The 25,695-nt window shown below is 43.2% G+C and overlaps 1 long non-coding RNA gene across 1 annotated transcript in view; it reads left to right on the forward strand.

Annotated features, from left to right (window-relative positions):
• The window catches only part of LOC144764013 (uncharacterized), a 107,634-nt gene that overhangs the window by 33,249 nt on the left and 48,690 nt on the right, over nt 1-25,695 (forward strand). Inside the window, exon 2 of the long non-coding RNA XR_013596294.1 lies at nt 7,751-7,900. This is a non-coding gene — a long non-coding RNA (uncharacterized LOC144764013). The remainder of the gene's footprint in view (nt 1-7,750; nt 7,901-25,695) is intronic.

Genomic DNA, 25,695 nt, shown 5'->3' on the forward strand with positions numbered 1-25,695 from the left:
TGCATTATTTGTACTCTGTATGTTGTTTTTTATACAAGTCTGTTCCGTATTTTCTACACAAGGTATATTATGAATGTATTATCCTGAGGTTATTATTTTGTATTTTTCACAGACACCTTTATACCTATCAATAACATTTTCTTGAACTTAAAAAAGATGAAAACTGAAGGGAGTTTGAGTGGAAAAACTCAGAGAGTAGAGAAGTAAATAGATTAGGGACTGAAAAACAAAACGATTATAAGAGTACAGAGAGGGCTTGCTGAGAGATGTGCAAAAGAAATTCATAGAGGCAGGGAGGAGTGACAAAGTGGCGAGCAGCAGAACAGAAGTGGAGAGTCTGATAGAATGGAAGCTGACCAAAGACGGGAAAGGGAAGTGAGAGCAAAAAAAGAGAACCAGGGAGAAAGCAAGGCAATTAGAAGAAATGGTAGGGAAGAAGGGTCTAGTCTCACACATGAGTGGGCTAACAAAAATGGTTTAATCCTACATTTAGTTATCCATGACATTTGGTTTAACATGTGAAGAGATTGTACTTTGAATAAAAATAGCGATTCAATGCCTTAACGCATTTCAGAGCCATCGTTACCAATGCCATTGTGTCAGCGTGCTTACTTCCCCTCTTCCCTAGACCTTGCGTGTCGTCACATGTCACTAGATTGGCGACGAGGCCCGGCTGACCTGCATCTGCAATCAAATGCTGTTTCTTCTGCCTGAACCTGCTGCCGACCGCAGAGACAGTCAATGTGCCAACCAGCTGCATCCTGTCGAGAGTGCCTTTGCAGATACCTGCAGCAGAAGCCTTGTGGCTCAGCCCCTGGTATCGGCAGCAGTCACTCATGCTGCAAGAGGAGCTGTGCTCACAAGTCTCAAGTCACAGTGGAATCATTAAAATACTCTGCCTCCATGTGCGCTGTGACACAGGAAGTGAGGAAAAATTGCTGAACACAGGTTCACCAAACTGGTACTATCCGTCACGATTGTGATGCAGTAATCCACTCTGCCAAGCTCGAAATCAGGTCCATTGTCAGAACTGTGTAAGTGATTGCAAAAATTGGATAACTGCACAGAAAGATGCTTCATCCTTCGAGTGCACTGGTTCATCCTTCGAGTGCACTTGTTCATCCGTCGCGTGCACTGGATCATCCTTCGAGTGTACTGGGTTCATCCTTCGAGTGCACTGGTTCATCCTTCGAGTGCACTGGTTCATCCTCCGAGTGCACTGGTTCATCCTTTGAGTGCACTGGTGCAGCTTGGCGTGCACTGGTTGATCCTTCCAGTGCACTGGTTCATCCTTCGAGTATACTGGTTCATCCTTCTAGTGCACTGGTTCATCCTTCGAGTGCACTGGTTCATCCTCCGAGTGCACTGGTTCATCCTTTGAGTGCACTGGTGCAGCTTTGCATGCACTGGTTCATCCTTCCAGTGCACTGGTTCATCCTTAGAGTACACTGGTTCATCCTTCGAGTGCACTGGTTCATCCATCGCGTGCACTGGATCATCCTTCGAATGCACTGGGTTCATCCTTCGAGTGCACTGGTTCATCCTTCGAGTGCACTGGATCATCCTTCGAGTGCACTGGTTCATCCTTTGCGTGCACTGGTTCATCCTTCGAGTGCACTGGTTCATCCTTCGACTTCACTGGTTCATCCGTCTAGTGCACTGGTTCATCCTTCGAGTGCATTGGTTCATCCTTCGCGTGCACTGGTTCATCCTTCGCATGCACTGGATCATCCTTCGAGTGCACTGGGTTCATCCTTCGAGTGCACTGGTTCATCCGTCTAGTGCACTGGTTCATCCTTCGAGTGCATTGGTTCATCCTTCGCATGCACTGGTTCATCCTTAGCGTGCACTGGTTCATCCTTTGAGTGCACTGGTTCATCCTTTGAGTGCACTGGGTTCATCCTTCGAGTGCACTGGTTCATCCTTCTATCCTTCGAGTGCACTGGTTCATCCTTCGCGTGCACTGGTTCATCCTTTCGAGTGCACTGGTTCATCCTTCGAGTACACTGGTTCATCCGTCTAGTGCACTGGTTCATCCTTCGAGTGCATTGGTTCATCCTTCGCGTGCACTGGTTCATCCTTCGCATGCACTGGATAATCATTCGAGTGCACTGGGTTCATCCTTCGAGTGCATTGGTTCATCCTTCGCATGCACTGGTTCATCCTTAGCGTGCACTGGTTCATCCTTTGAGTGCACTGGTTCATCCTTTAAGTGCACTGGGTTCATCCTTCGAGTGCACTGGTTCATCCTTCTATCCTTCGAGTGCACTAGTTCATCCTTTGCGTGCACTGGTTCATCCTTCACGTGCACTGGTTCATCCTTTGAGTGCACTGGGTTCATCCTTCGAGTGCACTAGTTCATCCTTCGAGTGTGCTCGTTCATTTTTGTTATCCTTTGAGTGCACTGGTTCATCCATTGAGTGCACTGGTTCATCCTCTAAGTGCACTCGTTCATCCTTCTATCCTTTGAGTGCACTGGTTCATCTTCCGAGTGCACTGATTCATCCTTTTTATCCTTTGAGTGCACTGGTTCATCCTTCTAGTGCAGTGGTTCATCATTCGAGTGCGCAAGTTCATCCTTTGAGTGCACTGGTTGATCCTTCGAGTGCACTGGTTCATCCTTTGACTGCACTGGTTCATCCTTCGAGTGCACTGGTTCATCCTTCTATCCTTTGATTCCACTGGTTCATCCTTCTAGTGCACTGGGTTCATCCTTCAAGTTCACTGGTTCATCCGTCTAGTGCACTGGTTCATCCTTCGAGTGCATTGGTTCATCCTTCGCATGCACTGGTTCATCCTTAGCGTGCACTGGTTCATCCTCTGAGTGCACTGGTTCATCCTTTGAGTGCACTGGGTTCATCCTTCGAGTGCACTGGTTCATCCTTCTATCCTTCGAGTGCACTGGTTCATCCTTTGCGTGCACTGGTTCATCCTTCGCGTGCACTGGTTCATCCTTTGAGTGCACTGGGTTCATCCTTCGAGTGCACTAGTTCATCCTTCAAGTGTGCTCGTTCATTTTTGTTATCCTTTGAGTGCACTGGTTCATCCATTGAGTGCACTGGTTCATCCTCTAAGTGCACTCGTTCATCCTTCTATCCTTTGAGTGCACTGGTTCATCTTCGGAGTGCACTGATTCATCCTTTTTATCCTTTGAGTGCACTGGTTCATCCGTCTAGTGCAGTGGTTCATCATTCGAGTGCGCTAGTTCATCCTTTGAGTGCACTGGTTGATCCTTCGAGTGCACTGGTTCATCCTTTGACTGCACTGGTTCATCCTTCGAGTGCACTGGTACATCCTTCGAGTGCACTGGTTCATCCTTCTATCCTTTGATTCCACTGCTTCATCCTTCGAGTGCACTGGTTCATCCTTCTATCCTTCGATTCCACTGGTTCATCCTTCGATTGCACTGGTTCATCCTTCTATCCTTTGATTCCACTGGTTCATCCTTCGATTGCACTGGTTCATCCTTCGAGTGCACTGGTTCCTCCGTCTATCCTTTGATTGCACTGGTTCATCCTTTGAGTGCACTAGTTCATCCTTTGAGTGCACTGGTTCATCCTTTAGGTGCACTGGTTCATACTTCTGGTGCACTAAAAGCCACTATTTCTGTAGCCTGGTTTTCTAATAAGCCACTGACGTGGGCAAAAAACATACATATAAGCTATCCCAGCCATCAGTTATATTTGAAATCTTAGGCACATCCTCCTCTCAGGCCCCCAAGTGGGTAGATTGCCTTGAAATATAAATTGCAGCCAGTGATGTCACCGAGGATATAAAGAGGCCCATGCTGTTGCTATTACCTGGAGAAAGCATCTTCAAACTCTCACATGTGATGGTTGAAGCAGTGTCAGTTCACAAGGAAGAATGATACACTCCCCAACCTGGATTATGAGAGATTCCTCCAGGTTCAAGCTGAGCAGGGATTGGCTGAATCCATCATTCCATTGCACGCACTACTCTAAGCACTGGTGAGCATGAGCCCTCACCAAATAAGACAGAAGAGAGCAGGAAGCAGTTTATTAAAATCTTAAGTTAGATCTTACGAAAACGGGCAAGCCTTTGTCCAACATAACTTTTGTAGGCTCTAGAATTTTCCCACATCATGCTGCCATATATGAAGTTAGCCCTCAATTAAAGTGTGAAGGGCAAACCTGTTAACCAAATCACCAACACTGCAACAAGCCCAAACCCACTCCTGCATCAAAAGTAGAAGACTTGTAAGGCATTGTTGGATCACTTTACTCCATTTGATCGAATGTCCCGCTCAAGGGACGAAGTGTCCAGCATGAGACAAAAGTCTGCAGCTTGTCCTACTGCACCAAAGTTTCTTCAACTAAAGCAGTAAACATCTTTCTCATATGTAACATCGACCTGCGAACTGAAGACATGGGTCACAATCAAGAGGATGATGGAGCAGTGAGTGTTGTCCACACCATGGAATGAGGAACGCACCACGGTTGACCTCAGGCCCGAAGACAATCGTAAATAGGTACGCAGATAATAACCGCTTGAATTGATTCTGGCCCATCAGTAAATGTTATGACAAAAGATTACTTCAGTTCCCTCAAACCGTTAACCACACTAAAACCTACAAAACTCAAGATCTATGCCTGCGGCAACAAAATAGCTTTACCTTTGTGGCATCTTTACAACCAAACTGACTCACAATGGCCAGTTTGTAGCAAAAACAATGTACATCCCTCGAGAAGGATCAGGCACCCTGATAAGCTGCCAAACAGCAGTCTGATAAGCAAATGATTTAAACAACCCATTAACAGAAATCAACAATCTATTCCAAGACATAGGGCCAGTAGAAGACCAAACTGTAGGGCTAGCCATTTACCAAACCCTCCCACCAACGGCACTGAACCAGTGACAACTAGCATTTTACTTAAGTCCCAAAGTAGAGGTTAAATATATGAAACCTGGAAAAGTTGTCATCATTGTTGATCGGCCGATCCTGGGGATTTCATAAATCATTGCTGCAAAAAAAATCACACATCTATACATCGGCACACTAGTTTGATGAAGTGTGCAAAGGTGTAGATCTGTGCCTCCCAAATGTTGCAAATAATAGGGGACACAGTCCAACTTCAGCAACACATGACCTGCTTTTCATAGTAAATGGGACTCGTTGGCTTCTTAAAGTCAATTTAAATTCTGGTTATCACCAGCTCCTTGGGGATCAATGTTCCAGACACATCATAATTGGTCTTACTCACCGTGGTCTTTACTGTATCAAAAGACTGCACCTCAGCAAATCCAGCACAGCCACATTAATACAGAACACAATTAGAGAATCACTGACTGGACTTAACATACAACATTAATGTCAGTGATGACATTATGGTACGTGCCAAAACACTACAAGAAGATTACACTTATCTCATGTTTGTTTTTCAGAGACTAAATTAATGTGGGCTCACACTGAACTAAAAGAAATGTGAAGTCCTAAAGTAGAACATCAATGTATATGTCTACTAGTGTTCAGCAGATGGAGTTGCCCATGACCTGGTGAAAGTGCAAACTATCAAGTTAGCGAGCACCCCCTCCCATCTGAGGTTAGAAGCTTTCCTGGTGTGGTAGCATTCTGTGGAAGGTTCCTGACAGAAACTAACAAAGTCACCAGCATCAGGACCTGGAGTGGAACTCAGCAAGCAGCATTCCAAAACATAAAGGATGAGGATGCTCTATCAAGTGAGACAACTCTCAAGTATGTTAACCCATCCATAGATATAGGGTTATCAGTCAACTGCAATTCAAGGAGTGCGGTCTGGGAGGCACTTCTATGGAGCGTTTCCACCAGCCATCTGTGCAACCTGTCTAAACTCCGATTGAACACAGTTATTCCTTTATTGAAAGGAGGAGATTGTGATACACTAGTGGTGTTACCACTTCCATCGGTATCTTAATGGACATTCTTTTAGTGTCAACGTAGACTACAAGTCGCTAATTCCCCTGTTCCGTGGGTTATTCTCTCAACCACCATCTCAAAATGGATTCTTGTGTTTCAAGAATATTCTAGTTCTGTAATCAACCAACTGGGACTCAGAACCCCATAGACTACTTGTTGAGACATCCTTGGCCAGTAACAATACATGAGATGAAAGATGCTGCAGAAATGAACGAATATGTCAGTCAAGTGTCTCACATGTCAATATTGATTAAAGATTTCCAAGTCACTAACAAGATGATTGTTTGCAGTTTGCCATCCATGCAACTAAAAGGGAACTGGAGACTTCCAGTATCTGGCCTATAAACCTGAAAGCCAGAAGCACACAGCAGACTCACTTGTCCCACGTAAAACATAAGCTATCTGTTTTGTCCTATGACTGTCTTTTGTAAGGCATGTACCTCCACATTCCCTGATCCAGTGAATTGTGAAAAGCAAGAGCAAAGAAGTCTGGTTTCCGAGCTTAGACTAAATTGTAGAGAACACAGTGGGGCTTTTGCCTTCATTGTCAAACATCGAGGGGCAGATTTATGTTGGGAATGCGCCACGTTTGCGTCACGCAACTGCTGCGTAAACGTGGCGCATCCCTACGACCCATTTACAACGTGACGCATCTAGGCAGATGCGTCACGTTGTAAAGCCCTGCGCCACTTGTGGGCGTTCCGGCGCAGGGTGGGCGTTCCGGGGCAGGTGCGCCTCGCAAAAGTGGCTGAGTGAAATCTACAAGATTTCACTCAGTCACTTTCAGGCCAATGCTGCGTCAAAACACTGCGCCTGCTTGAAGCAGGCGTAGGTCTTGACGCAGCATTGTGAAGATGGGGCACCCCCGAGCCTTGCTGGAGCTGCGTCGCGCTTGCGACGCAACTCCAGCAATGCGCCACCTTTACGGCACAGATGCGTCACGCATCTGTACCGTTTTTGCCCCATGGTGCGCCGCATTGTAAATGCGGCGCACCATGGGTGGCGGAGCAGCGGCGCAAAATAACTGGCGCATCCCTGGGGATGCGCCAGTTATCATAAATCTGCCCCCTAGTGTTCCCCATTTGCCAGTTCCCATCATTACTGAATAAATCCCACTTTATCCATGGGCAATACCCCATGCAGTTTTTGAGACCCTTTTGGATGGACATCGTCTTCTTGTTATCATTGGCTACTATTCAAAGTATTTTGAGGTTGAGATTGTAAGAGCCGTATCAGCAGAAGAGCGGATTCCGTTAAACTGGAGAACATCATAGCTACCCACAAGTGATGAAATAAGTAGTTTTGCAATCAGGAGAGGGGTGGGAAGGATTAGATGAGATGGGAGAACAATGATTAATGTTATATTGAAAAGATTTCTATAACATGCAATATCACTTGAGACAATGGAAAAATGAGGAGTATCGTCAACTCTTCGGACTGAAAAGAAGTGAGAAATGAATTGTTGAGTTGACAAAAAGTATGCAATAAAAAGGTGGTGAATATGTAAGGCATTCCATGAATACAATATTGTATTGTACTGTTTAACCATGCCACAGGGGTGTGTCTAACTGAGACTGCGATGAGTGCGTGTTGTGATGTACACATCTCTTCAATTACTATGTTAGTAATTTCAACCAGGGGAGGAAACAAGTACGTCCTTCTCGTTCTCTAAGGTATTCTGAAATTTATAGGATGCTTTTGCTACTGAAAGTCAATGTGTGAAGACATCGTGCAGCTCTCAAGTGAAGTTCACAGTTGGTGATTTTGTTTTTAATGGTGATTATTAATTTGCATCATCGACTCATTTGAGATGTTGTATATGTATTTTACTGACAGAGAAGCCTGGTGTGTGCCCTGAAAAGGATTCCCCCTGCGAAATCATCTGGGGTCCACCTTACGGATGCAAAACTGACAGCAACTGCCCAGGGAACCAGAAGTGCTGCCCGGTGCGCTGTATCAACAAGTGTAGCGCCCCCTTGAGCACAGGTACAGTAGTGATCCTGTAGTATGGTTTAGGGCTTATTAAATGTTACCTTTTGCTGCTTTTGAACACACCACTGGATAGCTGTTTTTGCAAGTTAGCCTTCACGAAGGTCTACACATTAGAAAAGGTTTCTTTTTCGACATCTCTAGACACACATCGTGCTCCTAGCCTGCACAGTGAGCGCTGAGCCGTCAAGGTTATAATAACATGTGAGCCTGTTTATCGACATGTCCATGTAATACATTCTAGACAAAACATTTTGACTGCTGCGAGCCAAGTAAGATTCTGGCGCCTTTATCATAGCACACTTGCCATCATTTCACACACTTGGAAGATTCCAGAGATGCAGAGAGCCTTGCTGATCCAGATGTAATTTACACTTTCTGAGCGGAAAGGTAATGGGGTCCCCAAAACAAGCCCAAGGGACCTTCTTTAGTTTATAATACATACCCCCAGACTCATCATGCTCCTCTTTTGCGAGTCCTTAATAGCGATTATTAAGGAATCGCTATTAAAGACTCGCAAAACGGGATGCATGTAGAAATCGCAGAATTTATAGCGATTTCTACATCTTCCTTGTTTGCGATTCGCTAATTGCTAATCGCAAATAAGGAATAACTCCCCATTCATTCTTATGGGGAGTCAATCCTTATTTGCGATTTGCAATTAGCGAATCGCAAATAAGGAAACGATTTGGTGATTTACACTGGTGCTGCACACACACATGTCCTTTGTAACATCCAACTTAGAAAAATGTAATAAAGTGCATTTTTCTAAGTTTTCGCTATTTACCACGAAGTCAGACTTCGCGGTAAATAGCGGCCAAAAATTACGATTTCGCAATTCTAAAATGGTTCATGAATTGCATTTAAGGAATCTCAAATAGAGATTCCTTAAATGCAATTCTTCGCAATTTAGCGATTTCAGAATTTGCGAATTTTGCATTTGGGATGATGAATCCCAAATGCAAAAAAGCGCTCGCAAAGGGCCAGATTCTCAGAATCTGGCCCTTTGCGAGCCGTTTTCAGCTTGATGAATCTGGCTTATAGTTCCTATATAGGGAGGGTGTTAAAACTAAGCACTATATAACCTGTTTGCACTATCATTATAATATGATTCCTCCTTTTGTATTTTATGGAATTGTAACCATGCTGACCATATTATTCTTAATCATATGTCTGCTTATGTTGACTAAAATACTGCGCATGAGATCACGCCGTCAAAATAAATATTTTAACCTTACCGTGTCTCTTTTTAGGCCTCGTCCTACGCACCGCACATGCGTTGCATACGAGGGGACCTAATGCCATGGGCAGAGCTTTTACAGCAAAAAAGTGTACGCGTTGAATTGCTTGCAATGCAGCACGTGCACATCTTGATGATTTCCTTTCGGGAGCGCGCGGCGCCATATGGTCGCACGCTCCCAAAAGGAAATCGCCCATGCCCCCTCCACCTGCTGCCAGCCTGCCACTTTCACTGCCGGGTGGCGCAGCCAATGTCTGCCGTGCGAGGCACGCACGCCTATCCTCCTGCTGCCGACAGACCTGCCGTGCTTGTTTTGCCTAGCGCCTGCTCTTTTACAACAGTGCCTCGTATCTCACATTGTAAAGAGCCCGCGATACTTCAAGCTTTCGAAATCGGGTTTGGGGGGAGGGGGTGTTGTTGCAAAAATGGGAAGGACTTCTCCACAAGCTAAAACTCACATTACGATACTTTTCTGAATAATACGTGTAAGAAACCGCAAGGCAAACTAAATCGACGTCACAAGCCCAGTTTCCACGTACAGTTCCCTTGGAGTCTGGGCGGCTCGAGGCTCTTCTGTTTCAAGGCGCTGTAATCCAGTCCACACAGTTAGGCGAACCCACGGATTCCTTGAGACTGAAATCTCCCTGCGCACTTCTGTGTCCTAATAAATGTGTCAATATTCATCTTAGCAGAGGGTATATTAGCCCCCCACTCCCCAATAATCGTCTTTCCTATATTTATTGTGTATCTTTATTTTCCATGCAACGTTCCAATTGTGTGTAGCACACAGCGTGAATGGCATACCCTCTAGGCGTACGGGTGAATTCAGGGGTTCGTGAAACAAATGGAGGTTCAAACTCAGCAGTCTCCCTGCACATCCCCCCTTCCCCCACCCAGCCCTCCCCACTCCACCCTCCTCCTCTTAGAGCAATGTTCTCACATTACAAGCCGGCTACAAGGCATTTCAGAGTCTCCGTGTCCATGCATTCTTTGGCCTCTCTGCAAAGACTGCTTGAGGAGATGAGTGTGACATGTCTACTCATGTCCAGTGTGAAGAGCCAGTAATGAAGATGATGAGAGAATGTGGCAATAAGGTCACAGCTGGGAAACCTAGTTGGAGTGCCGGCCTCGGCTCAATAACCTGTGATTCTAGACAAATAATTTAAGCTCCCCGTGAATCTGACCTAGTTTAATGTAACGGGTGCTCATACAAAGCGCCCCAAAGCCGCTGGGTCCAATTCACACTATCTAAAACTGCAAAATAACTTGCAGATGGAGGAAGCGTCTAAAGGGATGAGGGTAGAAAAGATGTGAGTGCAGAGGGGGAGGTGAATTTTCTTTTGCAGTTTCATGTAGCGCAAACTCAACCCAAAGGTATCGGAGCGCTTTACATGAACCCCAGCTGAATTACAGACGGACACATTCATTTTCAGACTAATTTGCCCAGGATCACAGGATGTTGGGCTGAAGCGAACACTGAACGCGATTCCCCAGCTTCAGTGACAGCAGCTCTGGACGTTACGCCACATCCTCTCCCCAATGTAGGGAAAAAGTGCGAAAAGACTAGAAGACAGGGGCGTGGCTACCGGAGGCAGGGCTAGCCAACAGATGAACAGAGCAGCCCAGCTAGAGGCGACATGGCTCTGAGAGCCTGTGCACGAGCCCGGCCATAAAAACGATTGCTATGCAATTTATAAAACAAATCACGTAAAAATGATGATAGCACTTCAAAATTAAACAAGCATTGGCATAGCCAATAGGTCTCGCCTTTGGGACCTTATAAGTGTTTAGCTATGCAACAGTTGATGTTGTTGCACCAAGGATATTGTGATGTATAACTAAATACTTATAAGGTCCCAAAAACGAGACCTATTGGCTATGCCAATGCTTATTTACTCCTGTTGTGGACTAGTATGAGAGTATAACAAAAGAAGGTTCTCACTTCCCACCATTCCTTAGATGGTCCTAAGTCGCATGTTCTAGGTTGTCTAATCATTGGTTACTTTGCTATAGGACGAAGAGCTAATTTGACACTGATGTTAGCTGGTTGGGGTTTTCTAGGTACTGAGGTGAGTTTCTGGTACACCACAGTTCACTAATGTCCTAGATCTCAGTGCTCAGTTCTGTTTATGAGCAGAAATCCTTGCAACAATCCAGCGGGGAATCAGCAACAGGTACTCCAATACCATATTCTCACCTGGGCCCATAAACACACTTACTCACACAGCCTGGTAACAACCGCTGGAGTCTAAGTTTATTTATGTCTGTTTACTGAAATTTCTAGATTAGTTACCTCTTATTCTCAACTAATCTTTCACTGATCAAAAAGTTCTTTCCTCTGGTCGATGGACCATTAGTTGAACTAGTTGATGGTGAAATGACATAAAATAATCTTCTCATATATATTGAAATGACCACAGACTAGGGAAAGTTTTTAATCTTTATCTAAATTAATTTTATGTGAACCACTAACAAAGTACAGTACAGCCTCTATTACTCATAGGAAGGAAGATTTAATTAATCAATCACAAGACACATATATTATCTTTTGCAATGACATGCTCAGAAAGGAGAGGATAGCGAGAAAAGTACATCTGCTCATTCACTAAGATATATTTACCCAGGTTGGTGTCAAAACCAACCCCGTGGCCAAGGAGTTAGGAAGGGTGCCCCAGGAAAGATCCGGCGATAAAGGCTTTAGGACAGAAATCAGGACAGGATAGATGACCTCTCTAGCAATGACGCTTGCGTAGCACTCCTCTCCGACACTCTCTTCCTCCTCGAGAATCTTTGGCGATCTTCTTCTGAATTAATTTGTTAAAGTTGATAGTTCTGCAATCACTCCAACAGCATCCCGTGCTCTGCAGCATTCAGCAAATCTCCGTCTCACTAACTAACTAAGACTACCTCAATTATACCCTTCTCTGTTCATGTACCACCCATTAATGTTTCAATATCGTGAAAATACTAACTCTGATTGGACAGGAAAGGGCGGGGGTAGATCCTCAAACCAAGCAGAGAAGTATACAACCTCAAATATGGACCTATATTTCTTTTAGCATTGAATAAATCTTAAAATATTAGAAGCGGATGCCAAAGAGGAAAGTTTCACAATATTATGAAAACATATATGTTTATTATTTTTTTAGAAAAATATTTCATTAAAAGAACTTACATGCATCTGTACAACTTAACATTTTATCGTCAGTCAGAAATACATCACTTTTATATACATATTTTTTCTCCACAAAAAACGATGAGATTCTGAAGCTGAAAGTGTGCCCTCTAATAGTAGCTATTTTTACCACTCATACTTGCATACTTGTAAATCAATCATACCATTCCTATTTGTAAGAAAAACAACCTATCAACACATACTCAAATACTAACTGAAGCACAACATAGAACAAACATAAGTGACAGCTCTAAGGTGTGTTAAGTTGGGAACTCAAAGAACCAGATGATAAAGTTCTGATGGTGTTGGTGGAGTTGACCAGAAAGTATCCACAACAAGTAGATGTTAGGCCGACGTACGTTTCGGTGAATGTCACCTTCCTCAGGGCCAAGAACAGTGTGAGCAAAAAAACATAAATATTTATAGAATTACAAATGGAGGGCAAAGTGCAATTTTCTATGATTAGGGTACTGCAAGTACCGGTTTGGGTAAGTAATATCTTTAGGGTATGAGCTCAGTTTCCAGATTGGACATCCCTTTAAGAATATTAATTGCGGTTCCTGTCGGGTGATGGAGTCAGGAGACTGTTGCACGTGCGAAGTGAATTCTGATGGTTACTGATTTCAGAGGTGTTATTTTCTGCGGTATTACTTTTTTGACATTTTGTTTATCTTTTTCAAATATGCCGTCGTCGAGACTGGGGGTTCCTGGATTGCAGCCCAACAACAGGGGTCCGTAGGACCAACAACAGAAGCTTTGCAACTAGCCTGGCTCTCACAGATCTACACTCTCGACCGGGGGTTCTGGGGACGTGTCCCACCTGCAGGGGGTAGATCCTCAAACCATACTTTATTTTCAGCTTAGTCTATCAGTCCATTGTTCAAAGATCCCACCCCTTAATCTTTATTCACAAATCATTATTCCCACCCATATTCACATCTTTATTGGAAACAGAAGTATATGTTATGATATTTTCTTTTCATTCAGAGGGCTATGATGCTGATTCTCAGGGTATGTATCTCCTGTGTCCTTGGACTGTATTCAAGAGTTGCGTCACTCTTCCTTCCCAGTCTCATCGGGCATGCGCTGAGGTCAGTTGGTTAATAGACTCTGGATTCATATGAAAGGCCCAAATGTCTACTAATAGAAAAGTCAGAAAGACAAATATTAATTTAAAAAATAAATGGTTTCGCTGTGTACCACCTATCTCTACACTATTCCCCTTTAATCATTATTACTCCTCCCACGTTAGTTAGTAAATAGCTTAGTTTAGTTTCGGCAAAGCAGATGCAAAGCATGTGAGCTTCAAAGGAGCCATTTTAATAGCGTCTGCTCATGCACCAGAAATTCCCTCCAAGCGACACCTCGTCATACTGCGTAGATGCCGTGGACGTATGCGCAATACATATTCCCCATAAGAGGCCATTTTAGAATTTCGCTCAAGTTACTTATTAGTAAGACACGTAGGCAAGCTTCTCTGTCTTTTATGTCAAATGTGGTGCGTATTAATTTACACAATACATAGTTAAAACAATGTTACATGAGAGGATTGCTTCCGAGCAGGTCTCTTTTCCACGAGTCCTTGCTCCATCAATCCCCTCTCTGATGGCATTTTTGAGTCATCACAAAAATTACCCATCCCAATCAGATGCCAACTTTAGCACATCTCAATTCCCTTTCCACTCTTTTCATTCTTGTCCTTATCCTTGTTTTTCAAACATTTCATTCTTTTATATAGTTCTCCGTTCATTTATTCTAGCTGAATCTCTTCATATTTTCTCTTCTTTACTTTTCCTTTTACTTCATATATCTTTAATTTTCTACAACATTTGCACCATATTATTATTGATAAGACTATTATTGCTATACCAATTAATGCGAGGAATATTTGACCTATGAGACCTTTTCCCACAGTAGTAAACCAAGTCCCTATTAAAGAAATACTTTTTTGTTATTTTCTCCATTATACTATCAACCTCCAGTGGTTGCAATTCTTCTTGACGTTTTGTAATAATCTTTATATACCCTCTGATTTCTGTGCTTTTATCCGGTATGTAAGTGCAACAATTTTGTACTTTCAACATTTTACCGTCTGCCTTATTTTGCCAATAATATAAGTACAAGTCAATTTTGTAAAACCATTGACCTAATTGCAACTACTTCTGTATTAATCAAGAAGATCAACTACTGTTGACAATTGACAGATTGTTTGTGAATTAAGAATGATTCTCACTGAAGGTATCAATGCACCAAATATGTCACCTATTATTTCTGAAAAACTATCTCTCCTTCTTCGTGTTAGTTCATAAGTGTTTTCATTGCTTCCAGTGATTCTTTTTACAAGATATATCTTTGGAAATACTATTCCGAAGTAGCAACTCCCGTACCACCGTGCAGGCAGCTTGTAATAAGCATTATTCCCACACATGTAGTAAACACCAGGAAATACTGGATCTGTTCCCCGTTTTAGTTTCCAACCTCCCAGAATCAGGAAGTTATGTTCACATTCGTTGAAACCAATAAATACATTGTTATAGTCTGTTTTTAATCCATGGGGGCAGGTTTTCCCTGTCTTTACAAAGTCTAGGGACATCGCAGCATGAGTTCTGCCAGCTGTATAAATTACCTCTTTCTCAGCCCATAGTGGTATATAGGTTTTCTGTTCTGCAGCCTTTCTTAGGAAATCCTGTCTCCTTTCTTCAACTAAATTCAAAAACACATTCTCTTCCGCACGTAATGAGCATGTTGGGTTATTTTTGTGTGCCTTTGCTATATCCATTGACTTCATGGCTAAGAAAAATTCAGCATCTGGACTACTAAGGCCTGGATTCATATTCTATTGAATAGTAATTTCTGAAAATATTACATCTAAGTTTGGATAATAATACTGAAGTTTTCCGGTTCTATAAAATAAACTTGTCAATATGCTCCAGGAAATAGCATAAATTAATGGTACATGATGATATGTGACTTCCTCTGCTACTGAAGCTGGTATTTTCATACAAACATAACAATCACTAATCTCCATAGTGTCTACATATTGGAACAACAACTTTGTGAATACATTTAAAGATGTGTCGTTATCTGTTACTGTGTGATGTAAATCTATCTCATCTGCCGCTTCTAATTATACTCTCCTTTCATGTTAGATGTCTTTTTATTAGTGTTTGTGTCATTCTACTTGTCTAATATCATGGGATAAGGAACTTCTATTGTTAGAAATGGACATACTATGAGTACTAATAGAATGCTACATAAACAAATTCTAGAGAACTTCTTTATACAATTCAGCAACTCTGTCCTCAGCCATTTTTGTCTAAGAAGATTCCTCTTCTTTCTTTTCTTTTATTTACAAATTCAATTCTTTTTTACTTTAAGGCGGCCTCACTTTTTCTTCATCAATCTTTTCTGCATTTACTTCTTTGTCTGTTTCTTCATTCAAATCTAAATTTTCAAATTCATCAAATATTACGTAGGTCCACTCAGGACCCTTGAACTTATTATTCAGTATTCTCAGTCTTTGGCTTCTTCGAATGTTTTTCATAATTGACTGCTCAGACTGACAAGTAACCTCATTCACTTGTTCTGGGTTTTGTCTCGTTTTTCTTAAATGATATTTAAGTCTTTTGACTCCACCTGGCCAGTTATCACCTTTTCTGATCCTTTTAATTTGTACTGCACTTTCACCTTCTTTGTCTCTTTCGAGAACTTGTTTATTTTTGTTATGTTGTGTCACAATCTGATTTTTGCTTTATTTAGAGTCAGTCTCTATCTGTCCTTGTTCAGGTCTTGTTTTTGTGGTTTCATCTGCCTGAACTCCTTTTTCTTCTTCTACCTGTACCTGTTCGCGTCTTTTCTCAAACTGTCCGTCTCCCACCCGAACTTGTTCTTTATCTACTAACTGGTCCGGTTCAGGTCTTACTACAATTGGTTCTTCTGCTGCCTGAATGTGTTCTTCTATACCTGTCTGTCCCTGCTCAGGTCTATTGATTGATCTGCTTACCTGACTATGTTCTTCTTTCCCTTTCTGGTCCTGCTCAGAATCTCCAGTAGCTTTGTTCTCCTCTTCCTGAGCCTGTTCTTCTACAGCTATCTGGTCCTCACTATTTTCTTGTCTTTCTAATCTTGTTTTGCTTCTTGTTTGAATAAACACCTCAGGTATATTGACCACTGGGATCCAGTCCTGCGGACTTGTGCTCGGTTGTTCTTTGTTAGCCACTTCAGAATCTATTACTCTAGATTCTTTGACTCACAACCTTCAACAGTCCCCACTGATTCAGTCAGTTGTGGTCTCTCTTCAGCAGGAGCTGGAAGCCTTTTGGTGTGGCTGGCATGTATCCAATTGGGCAAACCAGCACACTTCACTGCTGTGGTAGTGACCAGTATGACTTGCTGTGGATCATCCCACCTGGGTTCTAGGCACGATTTTCTGGTGTGCTTCTTCACTAGCACCCAGTCTCCAGGATTCAAATCAGGTGCCTGATGCGGCTACCTGGCAACTGCGTCTTCTCCATCCTGGTGAGAAACAAAACACACTAGGTCAGCCAATCCTTTGCAATAGTCCAATACCAGATCATCAGATATATTTAGCAGTTTATGTCTTGGTATAAATGCTTGTCTCATTGCTCTTCCCATGAGAATCTCATGTAGACTCAAAGCTGTTTTCCTGTCAGGAATACTCCTGAGTCCCATCAACACATGGGGCAATGCATCTGGCCAACTCAGTGATGTGGATGCACACACTTTCGCCAGTCTCAACTTGATTGTGCCATTTATTTGTTCTACCACTCCAGAGGCCACTGAGCAGTTTCTGTTCAATTTTGAATGCTTCACAGATTCATTGAATTACTTCATTATTAAAAAGGTCCTCTATCTGATTCCAAAGTTACTGGAAAACCAAAACGTGGTATTACCTCTCTCAATAATGGTTTGGCCACTGTAATAGTGTCATTTCTCTTAGAGGGATAGGCTTCCACCCATTGTGAAAACAAACACACTATGACAAGGACGTACTTCATTCCCTGCATGGTGGTAACTCTATATAATCAAGTTGTAGTCTTGTGATTGGTCCTTCTGCCTTTCCGATTTTTCCCCAACTGACCACTGTCTTCCTGCCTGGATTTATCTGCTGACAAACTAAACATGACAAAGACTCTCTGCGACTACCCTGAGCTTTGGGTTTTACCAATTTTGTCTAAATAGTCTGATCATAGCGTCCCTGCCTATAAGAGTGTCTCCATGAAACATTCAGCCATCAGGGTATACCCATACGTCATCTTTTGCCCTTCTTTCACACCCTAATTATATCCATTTTTCCTTTTCGCCTACTTCTACTTCATCCTGCAACTGTCTCACCTCATCCCATGTGTAACACGCTTAGAATAACTTAAGTTGGCAGCTGATCTCACATGTTTCGATTTTCTTGTTTAGTGCCATCATTTTTCTCGCACGGTATTGACAATCTGGTCACTTCCTGTCATTTCCTGACTGGTGAGCAGCATACTTGACAGCTGCTATTTCTTTTGGTAATTATATGGTTTCCAATAGTTCTTTCACAAATTTTCCATTTCTTATAGGAGATCCTGAGGAAGTCAGAAATCCCCTCTGCGTCCAGAGCTGGCCAAAGTCATGCACAACCCCGTAACCATATTGGCTATCAGTAAATACGGTCGCTTTCCAATTATTCCCAATTTTGCATGCTTTTATTAAAACTATCAATTCGGTTGCTTCTGCAGACTTGACTCCCGGTAAACAGGATGCTTCAATGACCCCAGATATTTTACATACAGCATAAGTTGTATTCAGTCCTCCTCCTTCAATTCTTAAGCAAGAGTCATCGACAAATAGTTCATGGTCAGGCTCCTTCAGAGGCTCTTCCTGTATATCTGGAGGGGCTTACTACACATTTCAGTCACATCTAGGCAGTCATAATCTACTACATCTTTCCCTTCTTCACACCGTGAATCTGGCAACAATGTAGCTGGGTTCAGCATTGTACACCTAATTTCTGTCACATTTTCTGCTCCCAGAATTATTCTTTCAACTTAGTCATTCGACTAGGGGTAAGATGCTGTGTTCGAGTTCTGGTTCTGATTAAAAGAATCTCGACTGAATGTGGAACATAGACTTTCACTGGATGTCCAATCACAATTGACTCAACTTGCTCCAGACTCATACAAGTAGTAGCTACTGCTTTTAAGCAGGCAGATAATGCTGAAGCCATAGGATCCAAAGTAGCAGAGCAGTATGCAACTGGACGTCAACCTAATCCATGTCTCTGGTTTAGGACTGAAGTGCACAACCTTCTCTTTCACAACAGTGTAGTTCAAAATATTTCGTATAATCAGGCATACCTAGAGCAGGGACCTCGTATGGACAATTTCTCAATTTTACAACTGCTTCCACGCTTTCATCATCCCAAACTATTTGATCTTTCGCTCTCTAAATGTGGCTTACACCAGATTGGTATATCTAATTTAAAAGTCTCTAATAAAGTGGTATACTATATTTCCAGGGCCAATTAAATTAAATGCTACCAGTGGGACTGCAGCACTTATAGTGCGACACACTTAAGTAGCCATCTAAAACGTCTCCGGCCTGCCATTGCAGCTTGTGTGCAGTTTTAAACTGCCAATTGGACTTGGCAAAAAAATCATTTTGTCATAAAGCTCAGTTTTGAATATGTATGTCACTTCTTGGGTAGGCCCTCAACAGCCCATAGGGCAGGTTCTAATGTATTTAGAATAATTTACATATCCTTTTAAGTTTTACATGTCCTGGTAGTGAAAAACTCACAGGGGCATGTTTGCAAAGAAATGACGCAGTGCGGCAAGCAATTTAGCAGTTCCAAGCAATTTAAAAATCACAGGGATGCGCCGTATTCACAAGAATACCGTGCACCCCTGTGTTTCCCTTGAGAACGTGCTAAAAAAAATCTACCAGCAATGACACAGACACCCATGCGCCATGGTGCCTGGGTGCGGGCATCGCGTAGATTATTGTTTATGTGCAGGAAGGTCCCGGTACTAGTCTTCCAGACCCTGACAGCACAAAATGGTTGCTGCCAACCAGAGGCACATTTCTACCCTCCTGCTGCTGAGCCAAGCTCGAGCAGAGGAAGACAGAACAACAGGTATCCTGGCACAGGGAGGTGTGACCACCCCCTGACAGGTTTCTGAGTATTAGGACTGGGTGGGGGTGCTTGCCAGCACCAAAAAGTCTGCATGAGGGGCACATTTGTTGTCCCCTCTGCGTAGTCTAGTTCAAACCAGTCTTGGGAGCCATTGGCTGCCACTATGGCACAAAACTGGACAAAGGACATGGGAGTAACCTCTCCCCTGTCCAGACCCTCCCCTGGGAGGGTCCCCTGAATCATTCCAACCCTTTCCCTAGAGCACTTAAGGGCTTACATGAGTGTAGGTTCCTAGATTTGTTGTGGGACAAGATTTGTATCCAATACCACTTCACTTCTACCGTCTGGTCACTCTGGCCTTTACTGGACTTTGTAAGGGTCTGACTTCATCCCTCTGCTCGTCTACTGCAACATCCTTGGCTGTGCTTCATACAGAGTCCCTCCAAGAATGTGGAGGATCAAAGACACATGAAGGAATCTCCATTGAAGTTAAGGAGTAACTTCCCTGCATTTGCAGGTACCGCAACACTGGTGACTGGTCTGTTGATCTCAAGCTCCTGCAGACTTTAAAGGGGTGGTCAACACAGGTCATGGTTCTCTACAACCCTTGAGGCCTGCATTATCCTCTCACCAAGTTTGAGGCCAGTATCTCTCGTGGGGGCTGCAATAACTGAAACCCTGTGCACTGTGTTTATTTGCAAGTGCAAGTGCTTGTTTGCAACTTTTCAACAAGTGCATAGGGCTCCAAGTAGCCCCAACCCCTGGCAACATCTTCCACCAAGATCTTCAGCCACATCACTTCGTGGGCACCGTGGCCTGCTTCCTTTGTTGAGCTGCTCAAGGTCCTCCCGCGACTCCAGTGCCTTCGGCCTGTGGGTTCTCTTGAGGGTCATCTCTTGATTTCTTGGGCTCCCCTGATGTCTCAGGGCCTGCCCTGATTCTCCTGCTTTTGGTGAGTCCCCAGGACTTTGCTGGTCACCACTTTGCTCCATCTTGATTCTGCACGTCGTTTGCATCTGCCAAGGCATGTTGGTGCTCCCGGTGGACACCGACCCTTCTAGACACGACATCGTATATGGGACCGCTTGTGGATGGCTCCTGGATTTTGACATCATTGTCTTGGCCACACAGCTGCATTGTCAAGCTCATCATCTTCCCTACTAAAGTACCCTACATAGATGGGCATTCGCCTGCCAGCCTCTTGGTCACTCCTGAGTGACATAGAATCTGTCCCCTCTGCTTTCAGGTACTACTCTTCAAGTATCCACATTTGGTTTGCCATGGACACTTTTACCTTTTCCAGCCGCAGCACTTAACTGGAGTCCCTCATTAATGTAGGGGGTCACTGCCTGGATTTGGTATACTCTAACTTTAACATTTCAATCGACCCACCCCTCCCTATCACCTGGTCAGACCACTTTCCAGTACATCTCTCCTGGGACATTAACAACACTCGTGTGCTGCCTAAATTCAAGCCTGAGGAACACCCAAGAAGAATTATTATTCCAGACTTGGTGGAGGCCCTTATGCACTCTGCTCCAGTGAAAGCACAAAATTTGGATGAAGCCGTTGATAATTTTACATCCTGGATAGACTCTTCCATTAGATCACTACCAGAGTGTAAAGGGAAAAATAACCGTAGGGCCACCCCCACATCCCCTTGGTATACTGAACAATTAAAGATTTTAAAATTAGGATGTAAGGTGCGAGAGGGAGTATGGAGAAGAAATTACTGTCCCATAGCAAAATCTGAACTCCGAGCAGCTCAACATAATTACTATGCGGCGATTAAGACGGCCAAGGGGGAATTCTACGCGGCTAGAATTCTTAAAGCTAAGAACAATAGTCGAGAAATTTTCTCCATTGTTAAGAGCTTCACAGCCCCGGTGGCAGAGAAGATGTCAGCCCCGATCTCTACAGATTGGTGCGAACAACTATCCACCTTTTTTATTGATAAAATACAAAAAATTCAAGATAGTCTCAAACCCTCTGACCAGCCACCCCCTATGCAAGCCGAACAACCTCTACTTGACCGACTACCCTCATCCTCACTATGCCAAGTAATAGAGGTTAAAGCCGAGATGTCTAAATTTACTTATGTTGAGGAGATTGATGTGATGACCATACTAAAAGCTCTGAAGTCAGGGTCTCCAGCAGATCCATGCCCTGCGAGGTTTCTGAGTGGAATGGCCGAAGTAATTAACCCTATGGTTACTGCTCTGGTCAATGAGTCACTAGCTTTGGGAACGGTGCCCGCCCAGTGGAAACAAGCCAAACTCCTCCCTCTGATTAAAAAACCCACTGCCGATCCACTGATTACATCAAACTATCGGCCCATATCCCTTCTCCCAGCGCTTGCCAAAGTATGCGAGAAGGCCGCATTTCGGCAGCTGGAGAGGTTAGTGGAATCCTCAGGGGCACTTCATCCGGCCCAATCGGGGTTCCGTACCTCTTTTAGCACCGAGACTGCACTTGTGGAGATGGCAGAGGCCATCAGGGAATGCCTGGACGGAGGCGGCAGAGCGGCTCTAATTTTATTGGACCTCTCTGCCGCATTCGATACGGTGCCTCACCTCCAGCTTTTGTCTAGGCTGGAGGATATTGGCATCTCGGGCATGGTCCTTGGGTGGATCAGGTCTTTCCTGTCTGACCGGTCCCAACAAATCTGGTTACCTCTTTCATTCTTCTAACCGCAGAGTTGAGACTGGAGTACCACAGAGGTCAACCTTGAGCCCCCTTTTATTTAATGTCTATTTAACACCTTTGATTCTGCTGGCAGAGAACTTGGGTGCAAAGATAATGGCTTACGCTGACGACACCCAACTTCTCTTTACCTGGAATAAGGAGAATATCTGCACTTCAGGAGCTCGCCAATGCCTATCCTCTGTATCTGCTTGGCTAGCAAGAGCCTGCCTCAAGTGCAATGAGGACAAATCAGAAATCTTGCTCTACGGCCAATTTTCAACTGACTTTAAGGAGTCCATTTGGCCCAGTGGATTACCTTGCCCTAAGGGAGAGGGTGGGATAGCTAAGAACCTTGGAGTCTGGTTTGGTGCCGATCTGTGTTTCCGTGACCAGATTTCTAGACTGGCTGGGACTTGCTTTGGAACTCTGACCACCCTTCGAAGATTCTTTCCCCTTCTCCCCCAAGCGGCCAAAGAAACAGTAGCCAGTGCACTTGTACTCTCCCGCCTGGACTACGCGAATGCCCTTTACATCGGGGCACCTGACTTTCTGATTAGAAAGCTACAAGTAGTCCAGAATTCGACGGTGAGACTCCTCTATAACATCCTGAGGAGACTCAGCGTTCGTAAGCAATTGAGGGAGCTCCACTGGCTTCCAGTGGCCCAAAGAGTGTGTTTTAAAGCTCTGGTACTCGTTTATAAAGCCCTGCATGGACCATGTCCACCCTACCTTGCAAAAAGATTTGCTTTTTATCTACCGACCCGTCAGCTGCAATCTGCCTCCCAAAAGCAGGTAGTCGTTCCCAGATTTAAGAGAGTTCGCCTGGGGGGGCAATCTCTGACGGTTAGGGGAGCTCAGATGTGGAACGCCCTTCCTGATGCTCTAAGACATTCTCCCAACCTGATAAATTTAAAACAATTGTTAAAAACTCACCTTTTTACACATCATGAATAGCTGTTCCCTGATTACTCTGATTCAGTTTCCTCTCCGCGCCAGGATAGTCCCGACTAATAGAGCGCGTTATAAATCAACATATATAACATAACATATAACATATATATATATATATATATATATATATATATATAACATATATATATAACATATATATATATATATATATATTTATATGTATATATTACCTACTGGCGGTCGCCAGTAGGTATATATAGTTAGGATTTTTTCCCTATGGGATTTTTGAAAATTCTATGTCTAATAACTTTGGCGTTTGTGGACGGAATTGGCTGAAATTTTCTGGAAAATAGAACATTTTGTTTCTGAGCAGCCACTGGAAATTTGGGGGGAGTTGGTCCAGGGGGGGCCGAGAAAAAAGGGGGGTCCCAAAACGTGTTTTTAACATTGAGTTTTCCATAGGGCGGTTAGCCTCACTTTTAGCCCGAACGGCTGAATGGATTTGCACGAAACTTGGCAAAATATTAGGGACTGATAGCCCGATGTGCCTTTTGTAGGTCTCAATATATGTGCTCCAGTGGATTTTGAGAAATTAACGTTTAAAAAAAGATATATATCTGTAAGCGCGCTCTGGGCAGCGCTCCGGTCCGCGGACCTTAAGCGTACCGGAACTTCGCGTAGCTAAGCTGATTGGCTCTCCGGTGTCTGTCAACATTCTAAACAGTCCGGAGCGGCCGCCATCTTGTCTCTCGGTAGGATTGAGAGACAAGAGGAGGCCAAAACAAAGGGGGAAATAACTATAAGGGGGCCTAGTAGATCCTCCCTGACCCCCTAGGTTTGATGTGGAGGCTTTAAAGGGGCCCCGCGAAGCAAAAAAAAATTATTTTTTTTTTGTTTTTTTTCGTGGTTAGCGCCCGGTACGCGAACCGGGAAGCGTTCTGGGGAGCGTATCACAATGAAAAATGAATGATAGACTTTTCAAATGCTGTATGTTAATTGATTGTTGGTTTTGTTGATTATTTTTTTTTTTAAAGTTTTTTTTATTGTGTTTCATAATTTAATAAACTTTCTAACATTTCATTGTCAGAAATTTCATAATCATGGAATATAGATTGTAGTCTCTGAGGTTGTAAAATGTCCTCATTTGCAAGGAGGTTATCTACTGCTTGTACACATTGCAGTAGTTCTTGGTCCCAAGATTCATCCATAAATTCAATCTCATTTGGATCAATGATTTCTGTGTTGGACTCTGGAAGGACAATTTCAAATGAAATGTTTTGTTCACTTTCCATTTTTCCTGAAATTTGCATAAAAAAAATATATATTAGTAGAGGTAGGGCACTGTTGGGATTAATTTTAGATAGGCAGTTTTTAACAGAGAATTTATCTTTGGGCAGTGTATAGTATCAGAGTGGAAGTAGGAATATAAAAAAGTGTATCTAAATTTATAAGTACTACAGAGGGATAGTATATAACTAACAGAAAAAGTTTGCCATATTAACTTAAAGTGCTCAATATACTTCAGTTTTAAAAATAACAACTTACCTTTAAAAAGAAGTTGAAGTTATTAATGAAAATTCTAATAGAAATGTACACCAGGAAGTAGTAGTCAAAATGGCTGTGTTTCCTTCTCTTCCTTTATATATATTCGGGTACATAACCAATCAAATGTCAGGTAAAAAAAGTAGAAAATGAAAGTAACATTTTAATTGGTTGTCAATTCCAACACTTCAGATGTGTTTTGTGAAGTAATTTACCTCACGGTATTTAGTGAGTTCTATAGGCTAAACGGCTAAATGGAATTCCAATCAAATTTGTGAAAATGGTAGGGATTGGTATGTAGTATGAGCTAATCTATATTTGGTGAAATTGTCTCCAGTGGCTTTTCTGTGAACTACTTTCCCACCTTTTTTGATGGTGCGCTTCCCAGGAAGCGACCCGGTACGCGAACCGGTGAGCGCCCTGGTACGCGAACCTTAAGCGTAACGGGAGTCCACCATTTTGTGTTTCGGTCGAATTATGATACAAGATGGAGGGCAAATAATGTTCAGAATAGGTAGAAGGGGGCATGGTAGACTTATCTTGACCCCCTAGGTTTTGTGAGGGTGGCTGAGGAGGCCCATATGTGCGAAAAAAAAACATTTTTTTTTAAAATTTCGCGAGGTTAGCTCCCGGTACGCGTACCGGGTAGCGCCCCAGGGAGCGTACTTTGTTGAAAATTAGTAAAAAAAGTTAGAGTAAAATAATAATTGTGAGTGATTAGATGTAGGGTAGCTCTGAGAAGAGCTTTTGGGTTTATGGTACATTTTGGTACTTATAAGTAGGTACCAATGCACATTTTTAAATTCAGAGTGAAAACTCTGTTGCCCTCATCTGAGAAGTGAACTCCATCTCCTCTGTAGATATCTTGCATGTAGTAACGCAAGTTATTGTTGTACAGGGAGCCCATTCCATGGTCTCTCATGTAAGCTGAAACAGATTTGTTTACATGCTTCCTCGACTTCTCAATTTGTGGACAAAATTGGTTTGACCACCTCCATTTCTGTCTTTGGCATATATTTGAATATACCAAGGCAGTCTGAGGAAAAAGTGCCATCAATTGCTCAAAGGTGTCCTTTAAAAGCATTTCCAGACCTACACCAGTCAAA

Source organism: Lissotriton helveticus, chromosome 6 (genome assembly GCF_964261635.1).
Source record: "Lissotriton helveticus chromosome 6, aLisHel1.1, whole genome shotgun sequence".
Taxonomy (NCBI): Eukaryota; Metazoa; Chordata; class Amphibia; order Caudata; family Salamandridae; genus Lissotriton; species Lissotriton helveticus.